This window comes from Homalodisca vitripennis, chromosome 8, assembly GCF_021130785.1.
Source record: "Homalodisca vitripennis isolate AUS2020 chromosome 8, UT_GWSS_2.1, whole genome shotgun sequence".
In the NCBI taxonomy this organism is placed as follows: Eukaryota; Metazoa; Arthropoda; class Insecta; order Hemiptera; family Cicadellidae; genus Homalodisca; species Homalodisca vitripennis.
The window spans coordinates 38,914,323-38,934,953 of NC_060214.1; the positions used below are offsets into that span (position 1 = coordinate 38,914,323).

Sequence of the window (20,631 nt, forward strand, 5' to 3'; positions counted from 1 at the left end):
TCTATTGTCCACTCTATATTCCCTCCTACATGATGATTGTATAACCTTGTTTCTTCTTACTTCCCAAATCCTACTTCCTAGAAGTAAGCCGTACTCTTTTTATGGTAAGTGTCCTGCCTATCTCATTTTCTTACCGTCACTCCAAATACAAAAGACGCAAGTGTGGAAAATCAATTTTTCAAGAGGGTTAAAACAAAATTATGCCTCATTGTAAATTTTTTCCACGAGCCACCACGAGCAACATTTATGTAAGTAGTCACGGATAGATGTATGTGTCCATATTCATAACTAATTACATTGTTGTTTAAAATTTCATCAGATGGCTTTAAGCCCTGGAGTAAAACATTTTAAACACTACTCCATGTTTGTGGTGGTTATAATGTGTGCTAATAAATTATTAACTGTAAAGATTTCTATATTTTTTACTAATTTTCAAAAAGTTTTCCTGTATGGAGACTTAGATTTTTAGTAATGTTTAACTCTCGAACAAAATGAGTTTGGTTTCTTCTTTCTGATTGCAATCCGACCCTACATCATACAACAACACTGGATGTATAATGGTCCGGTCTGATAATATCTTTAATTTACGATCTTGTTGCATGCATGCATACATTTACTAGGTAAATTTATCCTACTCTTAATTTAAGTTAGTTATTTACTACTTTTGTTTGATATTATTATACTCTAATAATTACTTTCTATTAACATTTGACCTATATTTATAGTATTTACTAAGGATCAATGTTGCCTTGAAATGAAATTCATATGCAGTATTTATTAATCTTATTACAGTAATATAATTTTAACTGCTTCATTGGTAAAATTTCTTGTCAACTCTTTTAAGTCTCTTTGTGTGTGTTAAGTGATGTTACTTCCATCAATTCTTGGACCTTCTTTCTCTAATTGGTTGCCTATTTGTAAAGAGCATCCTCAATTCAGTACAAGATTGTATACTAAATAATTTATTACAAATGTTGTCATTTTAATGAAATTAGTGGAGTTGCTTGTGTGATATGGAAAATTGTTAGTTAATAAAGAAATGGATTCTTGACAAACCTAAATTGTTAATTTGGTTCACTTTCAAGTAATAATAATTTGTATTGCTATTACCTATTGACCTATCATAAACAATAACAGGTAAAAGACCATAAGTTCTAAGACTAAAACTAATACCTTATGTTTCTTCTACTAACCTATACAGATAGATTAAGACGTTATTTAGATATTATCCTCTAAATGTTCCCTTATTGTATTATTTGGATTTTTAACAAGCCAATAGACACTATTTTTTTTTTACTTTAATAACTGACATAGCGTCAATACACTATTTATAATTAAGTTTCATAGAACTACTGTTAGTTATTGATAATGGTGTTAAACTCTTTCAGGCGCGATTCCTCGTGTGATCGTCTGTTGTTTCCCCAACCAACCATAATAAGAAGTGTTATACGTTCACGTTCGTCAAGCGACATAGTGTAGTTGAAGAACTACCAGCAATACGACAAACTCTTTTGTACTAAAGCGCACTGATAGAAAGGATGGACAGCACTACTAAAACAAGAAAACTAGAATAGCCTACTATGAATAGACTGGCTAATAGGAAAGTCCAAACTGTGACCCAAAGATAAGAGCTTTCTAATTGTTACTGTTATCAGGTTTTCCCCGTTATCAATATATTAGGACCAAATTTGTAACCCTTGAGGATAACTAACATCATAATTCACTTCTGATATTACTAACAGAAACTCATTGAATATTGTAGAATAACAATATCTTGGCTCCTCAATCACTGAAGTTATGGGAGATTGTTATTGATCAAATTATCTTCCATATCACAGAGATTCAAAATAATCTGCTTCGTTTTGGTTAGTGTTTAACCCTATTGTGACTCATTAAAGAGTGCTAACTTCTCTATCTGGTTGTATTTAAATTAAAGTCTGTGTAGTATGTTTTAAACTAATACTTTTTATTTTGAAAAATTGAGTAATGCACCATTTTTTATGATTAGGTTTTAAGTGTAGAGTAAATCAAGGTATAAAACAAAGGTTTTTGTTTCACTATTATATTTTTACTTTATAATTTAATACTTAAAACAAATTTTTTTTTTGTTTTTGCACCAAAATCCCAAGTTTCAAGTATTTTTTAAAACTGTTGGTGTATTAAATCATACTTGTTTTATAGAATATGTGTATCTTAACGTATTTCTTTGTTTTGTAATATTATTTATACTCCAATAAACTGTAAAAAAACAAACTTTTACTACGACAAAAACAACAATAAAAGTACAAAGAACCTGATTCACAGTGCCTGGACTAGTTTGTTTATATCTGCAGACAATTCACTCACTTCGAACTTTTGTTGCTCGACAACAAACCATAAATGCTAAATAAAAACTGCTGAAATATTGTTTCGAATAGTATTGTTTCAAACTATTCCTGAGAGGTAGCAGCACAATGCAGAACCAGTAGAAACAATCTCATACCTCACTGAAATGAGACGTAGTATGCCAGCTGTGCAGTGTCTGTGATTCGTCCGCTAGCGGAACTGTTTCATCCAGAAAGGGTTAATGTTAATTTATTATCATCAAATCAAATATTTGCTATTTTTCCACCTTCTAAAACTTATTTTAAGCTGATATCCAGTGATAGAAGAATAGCATCATTAGCAAAAACCAGGTAGGTAGCTCAAAAACACTGCAATAAATTATATAAGTGAATTTGACAGGAAACGTTTACTAGAGTAAAAACAGTATAGGGATGTATTTGCAATTTAGCATTTTTATTGACTTAGTTTTGTCCCTTGCCACAATGAACAGAATCATCAAAATGAATGGTTAAGCAGTTACTATGAACCTCCTGACAATTTTTACAATGAACTGTTGATGATATTAAAAGTGACCAAGAAGAAAGAGATACTGACATATCAACTCTAATCTTTCTAGATCTTTTCTGTGAAGGTGGAATGAGAGAGGGAATGAGATGTCATTTTTTATGCTTTTTGCATTGCAAACCACAAATGTTGTATATTGTACTTCCATCTCCGTCGTGTTAAATGGAAACCATGCTACACAGTTTTTATCGTTTTGCAAGCTGTATATTGTCTGTGTGAAGACATTATAGACAGATGTGCAGTTATTTTTAATGGTAATAATGATTTCAAAATCACAAAACGAGCTGAGCAGAAGGGAGAGAGCATGTGAACGTCCATGTACATCAACTTTCAGTTAAATACAACCATTACTGTTCATTAAGAACATTTTCTTGCTAAATAAAGGAATAAAATAAGGCATATTGACTTTATTTCAAAAAGATATATGAAGGAAAGTATGACAACAGCTGCTACAGGGGATGCCATTTACGAATTCAGGCGTAGCTCTCAATAGGAAGGATGTAGACTTGATAGTCCTACTTCTTGAACTGGTGTAACAGACTCCACAATCCTTTTCATAAATCCAGGCAAAAGAAAGATAGTCATTAAACGGTTCTCTGTTTGCAGCCTTCAACAGCTTCTCTTTGTTTTATAAATAAGACAATACCACCATAATTTAAAGGAACAGCAAAGGACAAAAGGTCAAGCTGTGCACTGTCAATTCCAGACTCATGAGAGAAATCTCCCTCAGTTGCTGGAGGATGATTTATAGAATGTAGAGGCTAGGGACAAATGGTCTTGGTCATTTTCCAAGCGGCTTGAGACACAAAAAACTCGAATAAACTCAGGTACAGTGCTTTCTTGTGTTTTTCTGTGAAGACAAGGTTTTCTCTTTAATCTAGCTATTGTTATAAAACATTTAGGCTTAAAAAGATTTGCAATTTCTGGTTACAAGAAAATGTTGACTGAGTCCCATGAAACTCGCTGAATGGCTTCAGCTTTGACCAATTCCTTGAATTACTCCAAGAATTTGACATACAGCCATTTTTAAACTTTTCACGCAATTCACATAAAACACCATGAACTAATGTTTTCACCATAAACACGGCACATTCTCTGATAAATTTATGCTGCACTATTCCCTTCTGCTTACAGGAAATGAATAACAGCACTCAATTTACAATTGGTAAGAGAATTAATAAAGGCGGCCATGTTTATACAATTTTAGTTCATCACAAACTGACTAATTTAATTCGGCAGTGACAAAATGTGTAGCAGGGAAGATGTGTGATAGATTACTGCTCACACCACAGACATACCACATGTTTGTTTGTCCATCACGGCGTGAGATCAGAGGATAAAAAAATGGCCCTCTTTCAAAATGAGCAGAATCGCCCACAGTGATTCCTGTAATATTACAACTAATTACCAAATTGCTAACAACTATGCTGCAGTACCATAAGGATTGGCTATATTTTTCCTTAGTATTTTGGTTATGCCTCACCATGACCCAAATTGAATTGGTTTGGAATTGAACTGTCACATAATAAGTCAGTATGTTTAGATTTTTATCCCCTTCAATCCTTCTTTCATTTAGAATTCATTTGGAGAGAGGTGGGTAGTTTTGAAACCTATATTTATGAATTAAGGAAGAATGAAAAATGTAAACTGAATTATAAAAATATATTCTTACTAAATACTATTAATATCACTTAAACATGTATACTTTGTGCGGCTACCAATCATATCAGAACTCCATCTTTTGATCTGGAACAAGGAAAAAGTCAATTATAATAGACATTAATTTTTATCTAAAAAAATACTGTTTCTAAAAAACAGAGTTTGTTTTAAACAAAATAAAACACAATATCTAACTTTTGTTTATACTCAAATGAACACTACTTGCCTCTCTTACAATTTACATATTTATTTTTTATTCTTTTAAAACAAATAGAGTAGTCTAACTCAAATACGGATTGGTATATAACGTAGATCACTCAGCTACCTTCTTTCACATGCTGAGCTGATAATTTCTCACCAGATACTTTTTCTATGTTTTAAAACACTGCAGTGGGCAGAGTGGGTCTGTGAGACCCAGACAGGGTCTCTTTTGTTCAAAACGCTTTAATATTTCACATGGATCAAGAAACTGAGAAGTCCTCTCATTCTATCTAATCTTAAAAGAACAAGAGGAGGCTGGCTCTGTTATAGCCTCTTCCCCAGTTAAAGAGGACAGGGAATGGTATTGCCATGTTCAGGCTTGCAAAAAACCACTGAGAAGTCCCACCCACTTAAATATACTCTGCAGAAAATTAGATCTATCTGTCAACCACTTGCCATACTATATTAACTGCAATGGTAAGTGGTGTGATTATCTGTGGTAAGTGATGTGCCACTCCTGGACATCCATTGGGTTACCCAGATATAAGTGACATATCAGTTTTTGCTGCACTGAGTGCATATAGAAATAGTAGGTATAAACAAACCAGTACCTAGTCTGTTGCATGTAAGCGGGAATGTTAACAGCAAAGTTTTGTTGTATAAATATTTCCTCTATAAAATATATTATGTTTATATTTTAGTTCTTTTTATCATAACTGGGGTTGGTTTGACATTTTTTTAATATTATAAGTTTTAGAATATGTTTCATAAATGATACAAATTTATGATCATATTTTTTGAAAATTAAATGCACATATGCTGGAAGCTCATATTAAAATCTATCAAATTAAAATAAAATTATGGGATATGACATTGTTCTTAAAATATGGGTATTTCTCTGGACCTGTGTAAATCCCTTTATAATAGAGTGGTATTTTTGGATTACTTTTATACTTACAGACACTCTCCAAAAATTCTAGAGTAAATTTTAAAAGGAGTAAATTCGAGATTCAAAAATTTTAGATTTGCCCATCACTACTCCATGCAGTGTTGATTTACTTTGGTTTGCCTTTGGAAACTTTTAATGAAATCTGAAGAGTACATTGAGCATGTCATGACAGTATCAGTAATGATCCGAGTATCTAGGTTTCCACAAATTTCCATAGTTTTGAACATACTGACTTATCCACCCCAATGAAGTATTTTTTTTAATAGTTCCATTTTTACAGACTACTGTTTTCAGTGTTAACTTTATAACAATTTAATTCTCATTATTTATTTTTTTCAGCTTGTTATTAATAATATTATATACTGTATTGCTTGTACTATCATAATTTGTTATATATTTTCTATATTTTTCTTATTCTGCTATTAATACTTAATTTATTTATTAAATTTTTTAGAAACTCTACAGTAATGTTTGAATTACTTAATATTACATGTTATAAACAGCTTAAGCGTCTATATATGTTTTTTTAAATAAATATAATATAATTTATTTAATAAATAATAAGATTTGAGAAAGAAGTAGGCCTATAGTCACCATTACAGATATTTACATTTTATATCATCTAAATGTTCTGTTTGGGGTATGAAATATCACAGTACTACGCACAAATGCTCAAGTTAAATTAAAATTAGAATTTATAGATTCACTTATAAATACATAAAATCATTTTCATTTTAAAAGATTGCTTACAAAGATTAAGATTTGTATCTGTTCCACATTAATTGTGGTATATAAAAAAATTAAGAAAATGATAAAAAGTGAAAAAGACTCATATAATATGTTTCAACTGTTAATAGGAATTTCAAAATTACTCGCTCGGGCTTGATACAAACAATAAGTAACATCCATGTACTTTTTAGCTTTTTAAAAGTTATTTAAATCGGGTTATATTATTCATATAAGGTCAATGGAGAATTGATATACAATGATATGACAGTGATACAATTAATAATATTTTATACACAGCAGATGCTGTACAGTTAGCCTTTTAAGGTATAACAATATATATGTAAAATTAAGAATAAAATAAATGTATACTTACCACTGATTTCTATCCTTTTGCCTTTCCATGTGGCTTCAAGTTTACGAAGGAAATCTTCAAAAAATGTGAACACTTGAATTTAATGACGTCTTTTTGTATCCTTTCACTCTTTTGGTAGTGTCATCTTCGTTATTTAATTCACTTTGTTTTTCATCGTACATTCTAAGTTCTTCAACAAGTTCACTGAAATGACATAAAACTTTCAGTAGGAGTCAGATTCCCAACCCAAACAGTTCTTAAATAATATTTAATATTTCTTACTCATTTTTCAATTAACTCTTAGAGCTGTAGTAGTACATCAGCTGTTTCCTCCTTAGCTCATTTAATATGAATGTTGAGTAATAGCTCCAGTTCACCTTCCTTTTAATGCAGCATCTGGTATCAGATGTCTCAATAAATTGATATAAAATTTCTTTTCATATGAAAAACATGTAAATTTACAAAAACCTACATGTTTAACAAGTAAATCATATGTGCCATCATTATATATGTTACAAAAAATAACATTTAATTATGGTAAATGTCTGAAATCCTATCCTTTCAAATAATCCAATCAAATTTTTACAAAATAATTTGAACACATTTTATTACATTATCTTTGTTACATAATAAGTTCTCAATACTGTAAGGACTGCAGTTAAGTTGAACAATTAACATAACCATTATGATAACTTAATTTACTATAATAGACTTAAGTGTACTTAATCTATATATATATATATAATATATATATAAATGAATGTTTGTGTGTTTGTCCTTTGTGGAATCGTGAACTATTTAACCGATCATTATAACAATTTGTATGTATATGCATTTTTACGCGGGGAAGGTTTATATGCTATTCCCATTGATGTAACTCGCCACTGGCCGGGGCTGCAAAAATGTGTTTTCAGAGCGCCTGCACATTCTAAACGCAATTACAAGATAGTTACGTATGTTAAATAGCCAAACACTATTTGAAGGCGCTAAGTTGTGACGTATATTTGGTTTTAAGATAAATTTCTGGTTGAACTTAAACCTTAAGTATTAGACCACTTTATAGTACTGTAGAGTACATGTACGTGTACAATGGCTATAAACATACACAGAATTTCTTGATCGTGGCAATAAGGCAAATTCTACATCGGCGTTGGAAATATAAGTGACTTGAACTACAAGTGCACATACAGGGGCAAAGCTTAGAAAAGCGTATGTTAGCCGCGGGAAACAGCTAGTTCTCTATAAATAAGACCAATTATTTTTCTGATCACTCTGAACATTTCCCTGATAATATTTGAAGATAAAACATGTCTATGTCATATTTAGGTATAAATATAACGAATTTGACTAGTTAATTGACATAATGGAACGCTGTGTTTGTGAATACCGTTTAAACTCTCAGAACTATAACATTATAAATTTGCTGTTAGAAATGAAATGAAAAGACTTTATTTTGAGGCAGAGTTAGGGCTTTATATATATATATATATATATATAGCAAGAAATGTGAAGGAAACACACACAAGTGTGTTTGGGCAGTAACTAATGTGTGGGGTTGGTTTGTAATATTCCTGATTGCAAGCAGCACTGAAAAGGTTAGAGTTAACCATTAAAAAAAACAAAAAATAAATAAAACTACAATGTAGTTTGTTACAATCTAAGAACTTTTGAGTTTTAGCGATGAGACTAGGCAAGTTCCAGCACGTGGACTATAAATGCAGTAGGGAAATGGCGAACACCAACATCGCCGACTTGAGACTACACATTTACGGTAACCCTCAAATGTCTAACAGTAGCTCCAACAGTTTTGAAAAGTTGGCCACATAGTGTTGAGACATACGATAAAAAAACGTGACTGTGTTTTGTTGGGTGAACTAAGGTAAAACAAGAGTGACGGACAGATACAAAAGAGTAAAGATGTTTTAGTTTCAATGGAGGAAACATTACGGAATGTAACTCTCAATAATTACAAAAAGTGCATTAAACAGGACGAGCAGCTTCAGAAAGTGAACTTTGTGAAAGAAGAAGAAATGCGTGACATTCCTAACATGGTTATACAGTTGGAGGAAGACAGTGAAATTAATAGTAATCACAGCACAAATTTAATTAAATCAGGAAATAATGCAATTGTATTGTTATAGATTTCCTAGTAATACTGTATATAAACAATACATGTGTTTTGCAATATTTTATTTGTATGTGTACTATTTATTATTAGTTGCACATTTAATTAATTGGTAAACAATTTCTTGTTTAAATAGAATACAGAATACAACTAAACTTTATACAAAACTAAGATTTAAGGTTTTTCAAAGGGTTTATTCAAAACATCAAAGCGGAAAGCTCAGTAACAGATTATTTGTTCCAAAGCTTAACCTTCACCAGTTATATCTGAGTTTACTATGACTGTATTGAACTTGAACAAGTTGCTTGTGGACTGGGAACAGAACCACTCATCACACTGCTTCCCAAACTTTTGGTTGCCTCTTCACATACAAACACTCAGTATCGTTCATAACCAACATGATTTCCCCATTAATTATAAAAACAGTTTGGAATAGTGAGACGTAAAATACTAGCAAGCTTTAGGATCAAAAATTACATTTTTACTAAAACAAGTAGAGTATTAATCAATTTGACAAAACAGCAGAATTGTTTTACCAACAAACACATCACTTTTAGTGCATACTGTCATTGGATAAATTTTTGCTGCGTTCTTAGGCTTGAAGGAGCAGCAGATCTTGCCAGTCTTTGGGTGGATACAGAACAGAGACTTGAGCAGATGGTTCAGACCTTTGGACACATTTTTGTAAAGCCTGGGGTAGGTTATCAGCATACGCATACCTTATAGTGGGTACTGTTGTTGGATCCAACTTGGCTGCACTCTTTGGCTTGAAGGGGGTGCAGACCTTGCCAGTCTTCGGGTGGACATAAAACAAAGATTTGAGCAGATGGCTCATACCTTTGGACACATTTTATGACAAGTCTGTGGTAGGTTATCAGCATACACATACCTTATAGTGGGTACTGTCGTTGGATCAAACTTTGCTGCGCTCTTTGGCTTGAAGGGGGTGCAGACCTTGCCAGTCTTCGGGTGGACACAAAACAATAGTTTGAGCAGATGGTTCAGACCTTTGGACACATTTATGTCAAGTCTGTGGTAGGTTATCAGCATACACGTACCTTATAGTGGGTACTGTCGTTGGATCAAACTTTGCTGCAATCTTTGGCGTGAAGGGGGTGCAGACCTTGCCAGTCTTCGGGTGGATACAGAATGGAGACTTGAGCAGATGGTTCAGACCTTTGGACACATTTATGTCAAGCCTGGGGTAGGTGTATTGAAGAATTATTTCGTCAACGACATGCTTCAGTTTCCATTTCAGATTCTGTAACGGATAAATGGTATAAAAATCAGATTTACTGACCGTTTGGATCATTATTATTCACTATAATAAAGTTTAACGCTTTGAGTGCTAGCCAATATTATAACTCGATGTACTGAGAAACTATTTTATTACCAAGTAAATGTATTGAAAAGTGCCAGACTACGTTTTACAGTTTTGCTAAGGTTTAGTAAAAACAGTTGTGGTTTTTTCAATACGGTAAGTCATGAATAGAAAAGTAAACACATTTTTTTGTTTTATTACGAATAATCTGGGAAACACACTTCTCTAACAAGATACTCCACATTTTATAATCCCATTTTAAACATACTACAAAAGTAACTTTCAAACAATTTCAACAAAAATTCAAAGGTTTAAACATTTTTATGGGTAAAAATGCACTTAGGGAAAACATTAAACAATGTGGAATAGTATTATAATTTACTTTAAGTAGATAACATTTGTAAGCCATATATACTTGTTTATTTCACTTACAGTTTAGTTACAAGTTAGTACATTTGAACACTTATTTAGTTTTTATTCAAAAACGATTCAATACAGCCCTCTCCACTCTCCCTTCAAAGAGATAGACACACCTCATCTTTCCTCTCTGAAGTGATAATACATCTCTGTTAATTATTTATATCTATCACCAGAATCATCTGAAAGAATCTGAATCCTTAATAATCACAGCATAAAACAAGAATTGCCATTTTCACACAGTGTCAGTTTTTTAGGTTGTTCCAAAGCCTTTCTAACAAAGTTCTTAAAAACAAGGTGTACATTTCCAAAATCAGTGACTGGATACCCCAACTGCCTATCAGAAACAAACCTTAATCTGAGCAGCACTGTTGACAGTTTTCACCAAAGCGTTCCACCGATCCTTGGATGTGCTACAGTCGTTCATTGCCCTCTCCACTTCCTCTCTCACTGTCTTGTCTGGTATCAAAGTCAGGACCTTGGCCATACGTTCCTTGGTGCCCAGAAAGTCTTGGTCACCGACAATCATCTCTTCAAACTCTTTGTTGATCATGTTTCTCGCTCGCGCCTGTTACAAAATTAGGTCATGGAATAGTTTTTAATACAGACTATATTTTGGTTTTGTCCCCTATTTAGTGGAAACTCATTTATGATAGAACTAATAAACATTAAACATTGATTACTATGACTAAATAAGAAAATTTGTAATATATAAATCATTATATATGGATAGGCAAAAATGCTTATGAACAAAAAAATGTGATATGGAGATCTATCCTGGCTTTTATTTTATGATTATTGTAGATATTTTTATAAATAATTGGCAAACTTGGCTTTCAAATACATTACAATGTTTCTTTTATAGCTATATAATAAAAGCTTGTATATTAAGGAGAGGAAACTTAAAACCTCAATATAAATGTTAAAACAACTACAAAAGTTACATTATTGCCACTATTAAATTTGGTTCCCACCATATATAAAAAGATATCCTCCAAAAAATTAATTTACAAAAATAGAGAGGATACATCAAACAACATAAGTTACAATATTGAAATTAATCAAATGTACTTGCCCTACTTCCACTTCCCATACACACTCCAGTACCAGTTTTTTGCGTAGATCATTTGTGAAAAGAGTACCATTGAATTGAATTTAATCAATTTTGCAAAATGATTACTTTGTGAATTTTTGTAATGTGTTACTGCTTATGATGCACTGCCAGCTAACCTTCACCAACAAGATATTGCTCAGTGGGGACTGATTAGTTGGCACCTTATGCAAAGGATAATTCCTGTTTCCTTTTTTTTTAACAAGGTAGGAGTATTCTACATCAAATGATGACTAACAGGCCTTGTTGAAGTTGTATGCGAAATTTCAGGTTTACAGCTCATTTCATTCTCGAGATGTCTTGTGAACAGACAAACAATCGGACAGAAAGGAAATTTGTACAGACTCCAAGCAGACAGAAGAGAAATCTGCCAGTCTACTACTGAGTGATTGACTTTAATGAAACTATTTCTTTTTTATTTAATGTTAACATGCAACCTGAGGAACGCAAAAAATTAGTTATTTAAAAAATATTTTGAAGTGAATTTGCCCTTTTGATGAAATATATATATATATATATATATATATATACATATATATATATATATATATATATATATATATATAGCCTATATATATATATATATATATCTAAATCTAATTAAAATGTGTCTTTAAACTTAAAAATTCAAAATTATTGAATCTGTAACCATTCTTGATGAATTTATAAATAAATATATTACTGATTTATTCATTAGTTCTTCCTTCGGATTTCAAACGTTGAAATGTGTGTAAAAGATAATTGTACAAGAAATAATTGAAAGTACTGAGAGTGGTATTTATGACAAAGGTTACTCTACTAATCCTATTAGCGGAATCAGCTGAAGTCGTTTGGAAAAACTTGTGTTAGACTTATGATATAATTTTAGATCTGTTTATCTCAAAAACCAGTCTATTATAAAAAAAAGATATTTTAAGTTCAGAAGTGGAGGCTTTTGCAAATTTGGCATGTGCTGCTTCAATTCTTATTAGCTAACAAACGCAAGAATAATTTTAACCAATTGAAGTGTATTTATTTATATGAATATATTTCTTATACTAACACACATATTTGATTTTTTACAAAATTAATCTATTATTTATTTTAATCATCTTTCATTCTGACTTTAAATCGGCGAAAAAAACTCTTAAATGTATCTGAAATATCATCAATAGTTTTAGAATAATGATATTATGTTTACACAATTTTTTTGGATTTTTGCCACAAAACCAACCAATAGAAACCTTATATATAGAACACAAAAATATTAGGCTATAGCATTAAGGCATAGTATGTGTAAAGGATTATATAGTATGTGTCCCAATCACAATAGACCTTACATGATGTAAAAATTACAGCAGGTTCTAGATTAATAAAGATTAAATTCAACAAAGTTATAATATTTGTTTCTCATCCATACAGTTTTCTAATTATTTCCTTTCAATTTGTACAATTGCACCATTGCAAGCAATGTCCAGGACTGTCTAGATCGTCTAATCGTTCTACTATGCGTCCATCGGATTAAAACAGTGTGTGTGAAAAGCTGATTCTAATATGCCACTGTGTAGACGGACACGCCACAGTGCCAGCCAGTTGCAGTAGCTGGCTGTTATCCAGCACGTTACTGTCGCAGTGTTCATTGTTTGTGAAAGAATCAATACTGTTCTTCGTGCCACTAAAAAAGAATATGGACTTTTTTTGTCCCTCAAAAACTGTGTGTATGAAAAGAGCATTACACAAGAGTGAGCTCAGTGAATCTGAACCAACATTTTCAGGAGCAAAAATTTCTGCCAAAATCACTCAAGAGAATACCAGCAGTAATATGCTCAAGAAAAAACTTGCTGTTGGTTGCTAGGACAGTCATTCTATAGTGTGAAGGAGATGTTGACCTGGAGAGAAAATTAACATTGAGGACTGTGCTTAGCTTGAGCTTAGGTGAGTTGAAGCCTTATATTCTGATAGGTACTGTGTCCTAATTATTGTTTAAACATATTTTGACATTAGTCACCAGTTGTTCGATGTGGCAACAATGTGCTACTCTGCAATTTGCTATTAAGGCCTTCTTTGGTAGCACTAAATAGAGATTAAACTTGTTGTGTATTGAAATACTAAAGAGTTTTTAAAAGATGTGTCTACATACTTTTTACAATACGTTTGTAGTATAAAAACTTTTTCAAAAATTATAAAAGTGCTTTTTTAAACTAATAAATAAGTAATGCAATTTCCTCTAATAATTTCAGAGACATTTAAAGAGTTTTTTTAAGTACTGTCGAGCAGACAGGAGTAGATACTGTACATTGCTTTAAACTGTCTGAGGTGGCTGGAGCTTTACAAAAGTCAGTATCTCTGGTCCCAACTATCCTATCTTCTATATTAGTACACTCTACATCTGTATACTATCACATACTGTATCAGGTCTCAACAGAAAACAATTCGTTTCAAACAGTTTCAATGAAGATTAGGCTAGATGATGACTTGTGCCCAAACCAAAAAGCTGTTTGTTTTAATTTAAATTTAATAACATCAGGGTTCCCACTCAATCTAAATACTCAAATTCACGGCTAATTCACGGTTTTCACGGTTAAAAAAATTAAAATTCAAGGTCGGAAAGTTTTCATAAACAACGTTACCGGTACAAACAAAATCGTGTTGGAGAGGGGCGAAGTTGAGATGTAAACACTACAGACGCGGCAGAGCGGTAAAATACAATATAAAACTTCTTCCCATTTGACTAACGATGTCATTGGTCGTGCAGGAATTGACGGAAACGTCTAAAAGAACGAAATAACAATAGGCTTCGGTTACGACGCAAGCAATGAGCGGCGAGCGCAGCGCCCGATTTTATGTGCGATTTGCTACATAATGAATATAACAAGGCATATTATTTTTACAAAACATCATCATAACAGTCATCAAAGCAATGACAAAGACAACAAATTTCAATATAATTATATTGAAATAATATAATACATAGCACATAGCTCATAATTTTCTTTAACTTACAAGTTTGTTGAAATCTGAAGAGAACTTTGTTGACACAGGTTAGACAAGATGCAGGGTGACAGGATTCGTACGTTGGCTAAGGCTAACTCGTTTGAGTCCATGAAGTACACTTGCGTGATTATTAAATTATTTTCTTGTTTAACACATTATTATTATTATTTCGATCAATTTCTTCCACAGGAAAATTTTCACATTAAAATAACATATAAACGTTAAATGTATAAAAATTATATACAACTTGTTATAAGAAAAGTTATTTGGTACCAGTTTATACAAAAAAATTATATTTGTACACATAAATAAAGAAATTGATAAAAATGTCTAGAATAAAAGTGAATTACGATTTGCACTTTTTACTAAGTTCCTGTATCATCGTCTAACTCAGCTGCCCTTTTCCTGGCGTCGGACAAGACCTGGAATTTTTGTGCTTCCAATTCTTTTTTTTCTATTGCAGCTTGCTTCCTCTCTTTCTCAGAATTAATTTTGTCTTTCATTTCTTCTCGTTGTTTTGCCAAGTGCTCCGAGTAGTGGGCATGGGAATTTTTGGCAGCATGAACTAATTCATTAGTGATTTCCATTGCCTCCAATCCTCCTGCTGCTGATACGCCGTCACAAACTTTTCTCAACGCGACTAAACTCTCCTCCTTCAAGTTTTCAACTATACACTGTTTGTTGACAGAGAAGCCTCTTTCAACAGAAGAATTTCCGTGAGAAAGTGTCAGAATGAGTTGAATGAAAAGCTTTAAATCTTTATATCAATTCTCACAATAAGAATAAGATTGGAGTGTCGAGCTGGGGAAACAAATCTTTCATGTTGAGACATGAAACCAGCTGTTGTCCGAGGATGGGGGGAGTGGAGTACACGATATACCCCTCCCCTTCCACTCTCATTGACAGTAGACAACAAAGGTTATTTTTACCATAACATCGCTGCACCACATTACAATAAATGAACCTTGTACGATATATTTTTCATCTGCATGAAATGATTAATAGCGTTAACGTAGTCGTATGGAACCCGACAAAATTATACTTGGACGACTTCCTCGATTTGTAGTTTTGTAGTAATAAAGCTTAACATTACAAAGTTACTTGACGTTTGTTGTTTCCTGGTTAGAAAAAATGCAATGGTTATTTTCTAACGTTTTTATAACATGACGTTTCATTTGTAATATTTTACTAATACATTATACAATTTAAACACACATTCACCATAAAAGATTTAAACCGTGTGCACTCGTAATATCCATGCAGCTTAGGAATCATAAAAAATATTATTGATAAGGAAATCGCATATCACTACCGTTTAATATCTAAAGAGATGAAAAATAAAATTGTTTTCTCAAACGACCTTACTGGTAATTAAAACAGTTATATAGGCCTATAAAGTTATGGTCTCGCTGCGTTAATTGATATGTGTCGTGTAGGTTCTGCTCCGTCACATTATTATACTATTTATTTACGCAAGACCCTAAATTAATTCAATTTTATTGTCCACCATAAATTAAAATTTTTTATAATTATTACATTGTGTTAACAGTCATTACACACAACGATATAGATATCGTACTGAATAGCATTTTTCTCATTAATATTTAAATAAAATAAGGGATTTAATAGAATGAAATTAAGTTAAAATGTAATTTAAATTCCTTACATTAGATTAAGGATTTGTATACTTTTTTTATTTTATGAAAACAATAATAGACTATATCTGATACAATAAAACTCCAATACGAAAAGTGTTTACATTAAACGACAATCTATCAAGTAATTAAATTGTGTTATTAATCTCGCGTTCAATCAGAGAATGCCTTGTTTACAGCCGCGTAGCGTAGCCAAGGCCCGGAACCTGGCGACAGACAAAGACAGGCCTCACGTGATTTGAGCCGGAAGCGTCATCTCCCACCGGCCCTTCCTTTTCCTCATTTGTTTATAAACCATATTATCAGTACAATCGCTCAGATAGCAGCACCTGTCAAACTTCGTGGTCTATCCCCTACATTGCGTGCTACTTTTTACTTTGCAATAGCGAAGGTCAACTTTCCCATATGATCGTCTGACGACGACCCGTGTTGATTTTATTTATTCAAAAGTTGTAGAGATTTTCACGGTATGTAAACAAAATTCACGGCTTATTTAAGGTTTTTTCAAGGTGAACGAAATTCACGGCTTATTCCCGGTTTCACGGTTTTCACGGTCGGGTGGGGACCCTGAACATCCAAAAAAATAGTGCTATTCTCCAGTTTCTAAATAGATTTTGGATTACCTATACCGTGTAACAATGTTTTTGATTTTTTTTAAATGGTATTTTTATCCTGAACGGGGTTTAATGCCTTTCTTACGGATACAAACTCTAAATAAAGTTTTCTACATTTTTAAATACAAAATAAAAATGTTCTACAGTAGCTTTTATATTTTCTTAGCATTAAATGTGATGAAGACAATTGTGCAATGCATTTAAGGCTTACTTTATGGAAGGATGCATTTCTGAGGGAATGACGACCTTCTTATCCTTGTTCTCACCGCCAGAGACAACTTGCAGGTACTCAGCAACAGCTGAGCGAGCTGACTGGTCAAGCATGCGAGCAGACTCATCACATACCCAACAGTGAACACCTCGCCGGCCCGGAGAACACCCATAACAAGTGCTCAAATCCAAAGTCCTCTGTCAACAGAAAATATTGCTTAAACATATAAATAAATCTAGACCTAGACCTATAAAATTATAGCAAGTGATACTGTAAACTTAACCTGTTTCCACTGTTTCCCTCACATCATGTGTGATTTGATACCCCACCATTGGTTGACATTAATTGACCAGTGAGGAATGGAAAACCTCTACAAAAATGCATACACCTACACCTCCAACTATGAAGATAGCCAAGCATTGCCTGGATAGCAAAAGTTTTGCAACAACCATCACTTGAAAATCACGACGAATTTTTACTGTTCAAACAAGTTTTTCCGTGTTTAAAAACTAGTATCTTGTCGAAAATACTAAATGAAGAAGTTTAACAATGTTATTTCTAATGAGGTGCTGCTTTGAAGATTGTCTGGCCTCATAACCTTAATATCTATGATTACATAACTCTCCTTACATAAAATTACTTGCTCAAAACTGTAATATTTAATATTTTAAACTTATTTATTCTGACATCATCTTATTACCTTTCTAACCTTTCAACGTCAATAACAACATTTAAAACTATTGAACTTAAAATTGTATTGAACCCCAACAATTCAATAACCACTGATTTTAATAAGTTAGGAGTAAGTCAGGCTTCACTGACGTTATATGCAAATTTTCAAGTCTATAGTTTATCACAATTGCATTGTTAATTACACTACATTTGTTTCTTGAGTTAATGGAAGTGACTACTTAGAGTGGCAGTTTTAAAAGGGGACGAAAATACATTGAGGATAACATGTTCGGGTGAACAGTTATCCTCCACAGTAGACTAGACCTATCGACCCTACCTACCCTAATATACATTTGAAACTGCGGTTAGTGATGTGCCACTCTTGAACATTCTTAGCGTTGTCCAGATATGTGACATATCAGATTTTACTGTAGGTTCAACTGGAAGATATCTTCCAGCAAGAACTGAACCTTTCTTCAATGGAATGTCAACAACATACAAACACATTGAACAAATTGGAGATTTAACCCTAGTTGTGGCAATTGTCGCTTTTACAATTCCAAGAGACTGATTATGAATAGCAACCACTGTCTATGAATAGGGCACACTGTCACTATTTAATTTGTAACAGTACGAAAAATAAAGTATGTGCGTGATCTAGGAACCAACGGAAAACTTAATTTCCTCAATGCGCAAAATGTACAATTGACTCATACAGCTGTTTATAAAGTCAAATTTATTTGGAACTTAGATATTTTGACCAATGCAGTTTCTATGTCTGCTGATCATTAATTCTCGGTACCGTTATGTGTTTTGTGTAATAAATTTTTGTTGTATTTTATTCAGTGTAGTATATATTCTTTCAGTGTCTTGTGTTAAGTGTTTGTAAAAAACATAAATTAGTACCCATACATATAATAAAACACAAATTTTCATAGACCACTTTAGAATTTGGGAAAATGTCTATGATTCACAATACAAATTTAACTGATATTAAAAACAGCTGTTAACATCTTTAAACCTTCTTTATGTTTCACCAGAAGTTTGTCCGAATGCGATTTTAAGTTTACGTTCAACACACTAGTACGCTTATCTGAATTTGGTTTACATAATCATATTTGGTATTATGATGGAAATCGTCTTTTAAATTTATAAACTCGTTTCATCATTATTTACTTTGTGGTGTACAAACGTGAACTGTGTTAGAACATTTATAGGACATTTTGTTCCTCCTCAAAAAATCGGTGGAGGAATTCCAGGCAAAATTATATTTTGAAAAGCTAATGATAAATGCAGCTGCCGATAATGCTGGCAACCCGATGCAAGCTGTCAATATAGTTCTAGAAAATATTAAACAGATTCTCGTAGGCTTGTCAGTGGGTATTGACATTCTCAGTAATGACAAACAATCCACCTCTTAGGATTATACAATGGAATATTCAGTCTATTAAGTCAAAACGGGCTGAATTAGAACATTTTGTTACAATTAATAACATAAAACTCATTGTACTCCAGGAGACCTGGTTATATCCAGAAGAAAAGTTCACCTTTAAAAACTTCAGCACGGTAAGGAATGACAGATATGATGGGTATGGTGGTACAGCAATCCTAGTATACAAATCTCTAGAATGGAAAGTGGTACCAGTTCCAGGCCTGGAGAACTATCCAATCCAGTTTACAGGTATTGAAATATTAAACTTAGAAAAATCCTTATTTATATGCAACTGCTATTGCGCTCCAAACAAATTAGATCAAACTCTATGGAACAAATTATTTCTTTTGCAAAAAGAATTCTCAATTTTATGTGGGGACTTTAACGCTAAACAACCCTACTGGTCCAGTGATGGGCGGAAGGATTATAGAGGAATTCAAATTTTCAATACTTACTATGATTCACATTATATTCTCCTCAATGATAAATCCAGTACCACAGTAGGATCCCCTGGTAGGAGACCCTCTACCATTGATCTTACCTTTGCAACATTTCAACTGAAACAGAGGATCCTTTCTTGGAAAGTGATGAAGGACTCGATGAGTAGTGACCACTACCCTATTGTTATAGATATGAATGTTCAAAACCAAAATAATCCCACACCATTTTTAGACCAGGCAAGTTTCCAGGATAGAAACTTCAAAAAAGCAGACTGGTGTGCATTCTCCAATACTGCCGAGAAAGCCTCTGTACAAATTCTAACTGTCAAGGCCAAAGGTGACATAGAATATGAGGATTTTATGAAAGTTCTGAAAGAATCAATTATAAATGCAGTGCCAAAATATCACAATGGCCCAAAAGGTATTGGTTTTAAATCAAAATCCTGGTGGACACCAGTGTTCCAGGGCAGTTGCCATCAGAAGGAGGTATTTTTAGCCAATTTACGAAGGAGATGACACCTGTTAACTATAGCCACTACAAAAAAGCTAATTATGAAGCAAAACAAATCATAGTCAAAGCTAAACAATCTGCATGGCATTCACTATGCGAAAGATTAAATTATAATAATAACTCTCAAATATGGCAAATGATAAATGGACTAAGGCAAGGAAAGAATGCTTCAAATAGTTTCGAAAAGTATTTAGCAAATGACAAGGACCTAAGCTATAAATTCATGAAAACTATCTCCCCAGATTATGTTCCAGAAAAAATCAGAAACTGACCTCCCCATCTTCATGAAAAATAGTAATAATCACCAATTTGAGGGTGAATTCAAAGAAATCGAACTGGAACATGCCATCAAATCTAGGTCCAAGTCCAC

At 32.8% G+C, this 20,631-nt stretch overlaps 1 pseudogene; it reads right to left on the reverse strand.

Annotated features, from left to right (window-relative positions):
- Nucleotides 1-4,537: 4,537 nt before the first annotated feature.
- The window catches only part of LOC124367571, a 29,202-nt pseudogene continuing 13,108 nt past the window's right edge, over nucleotides 4,538-20,631 (reverse strand).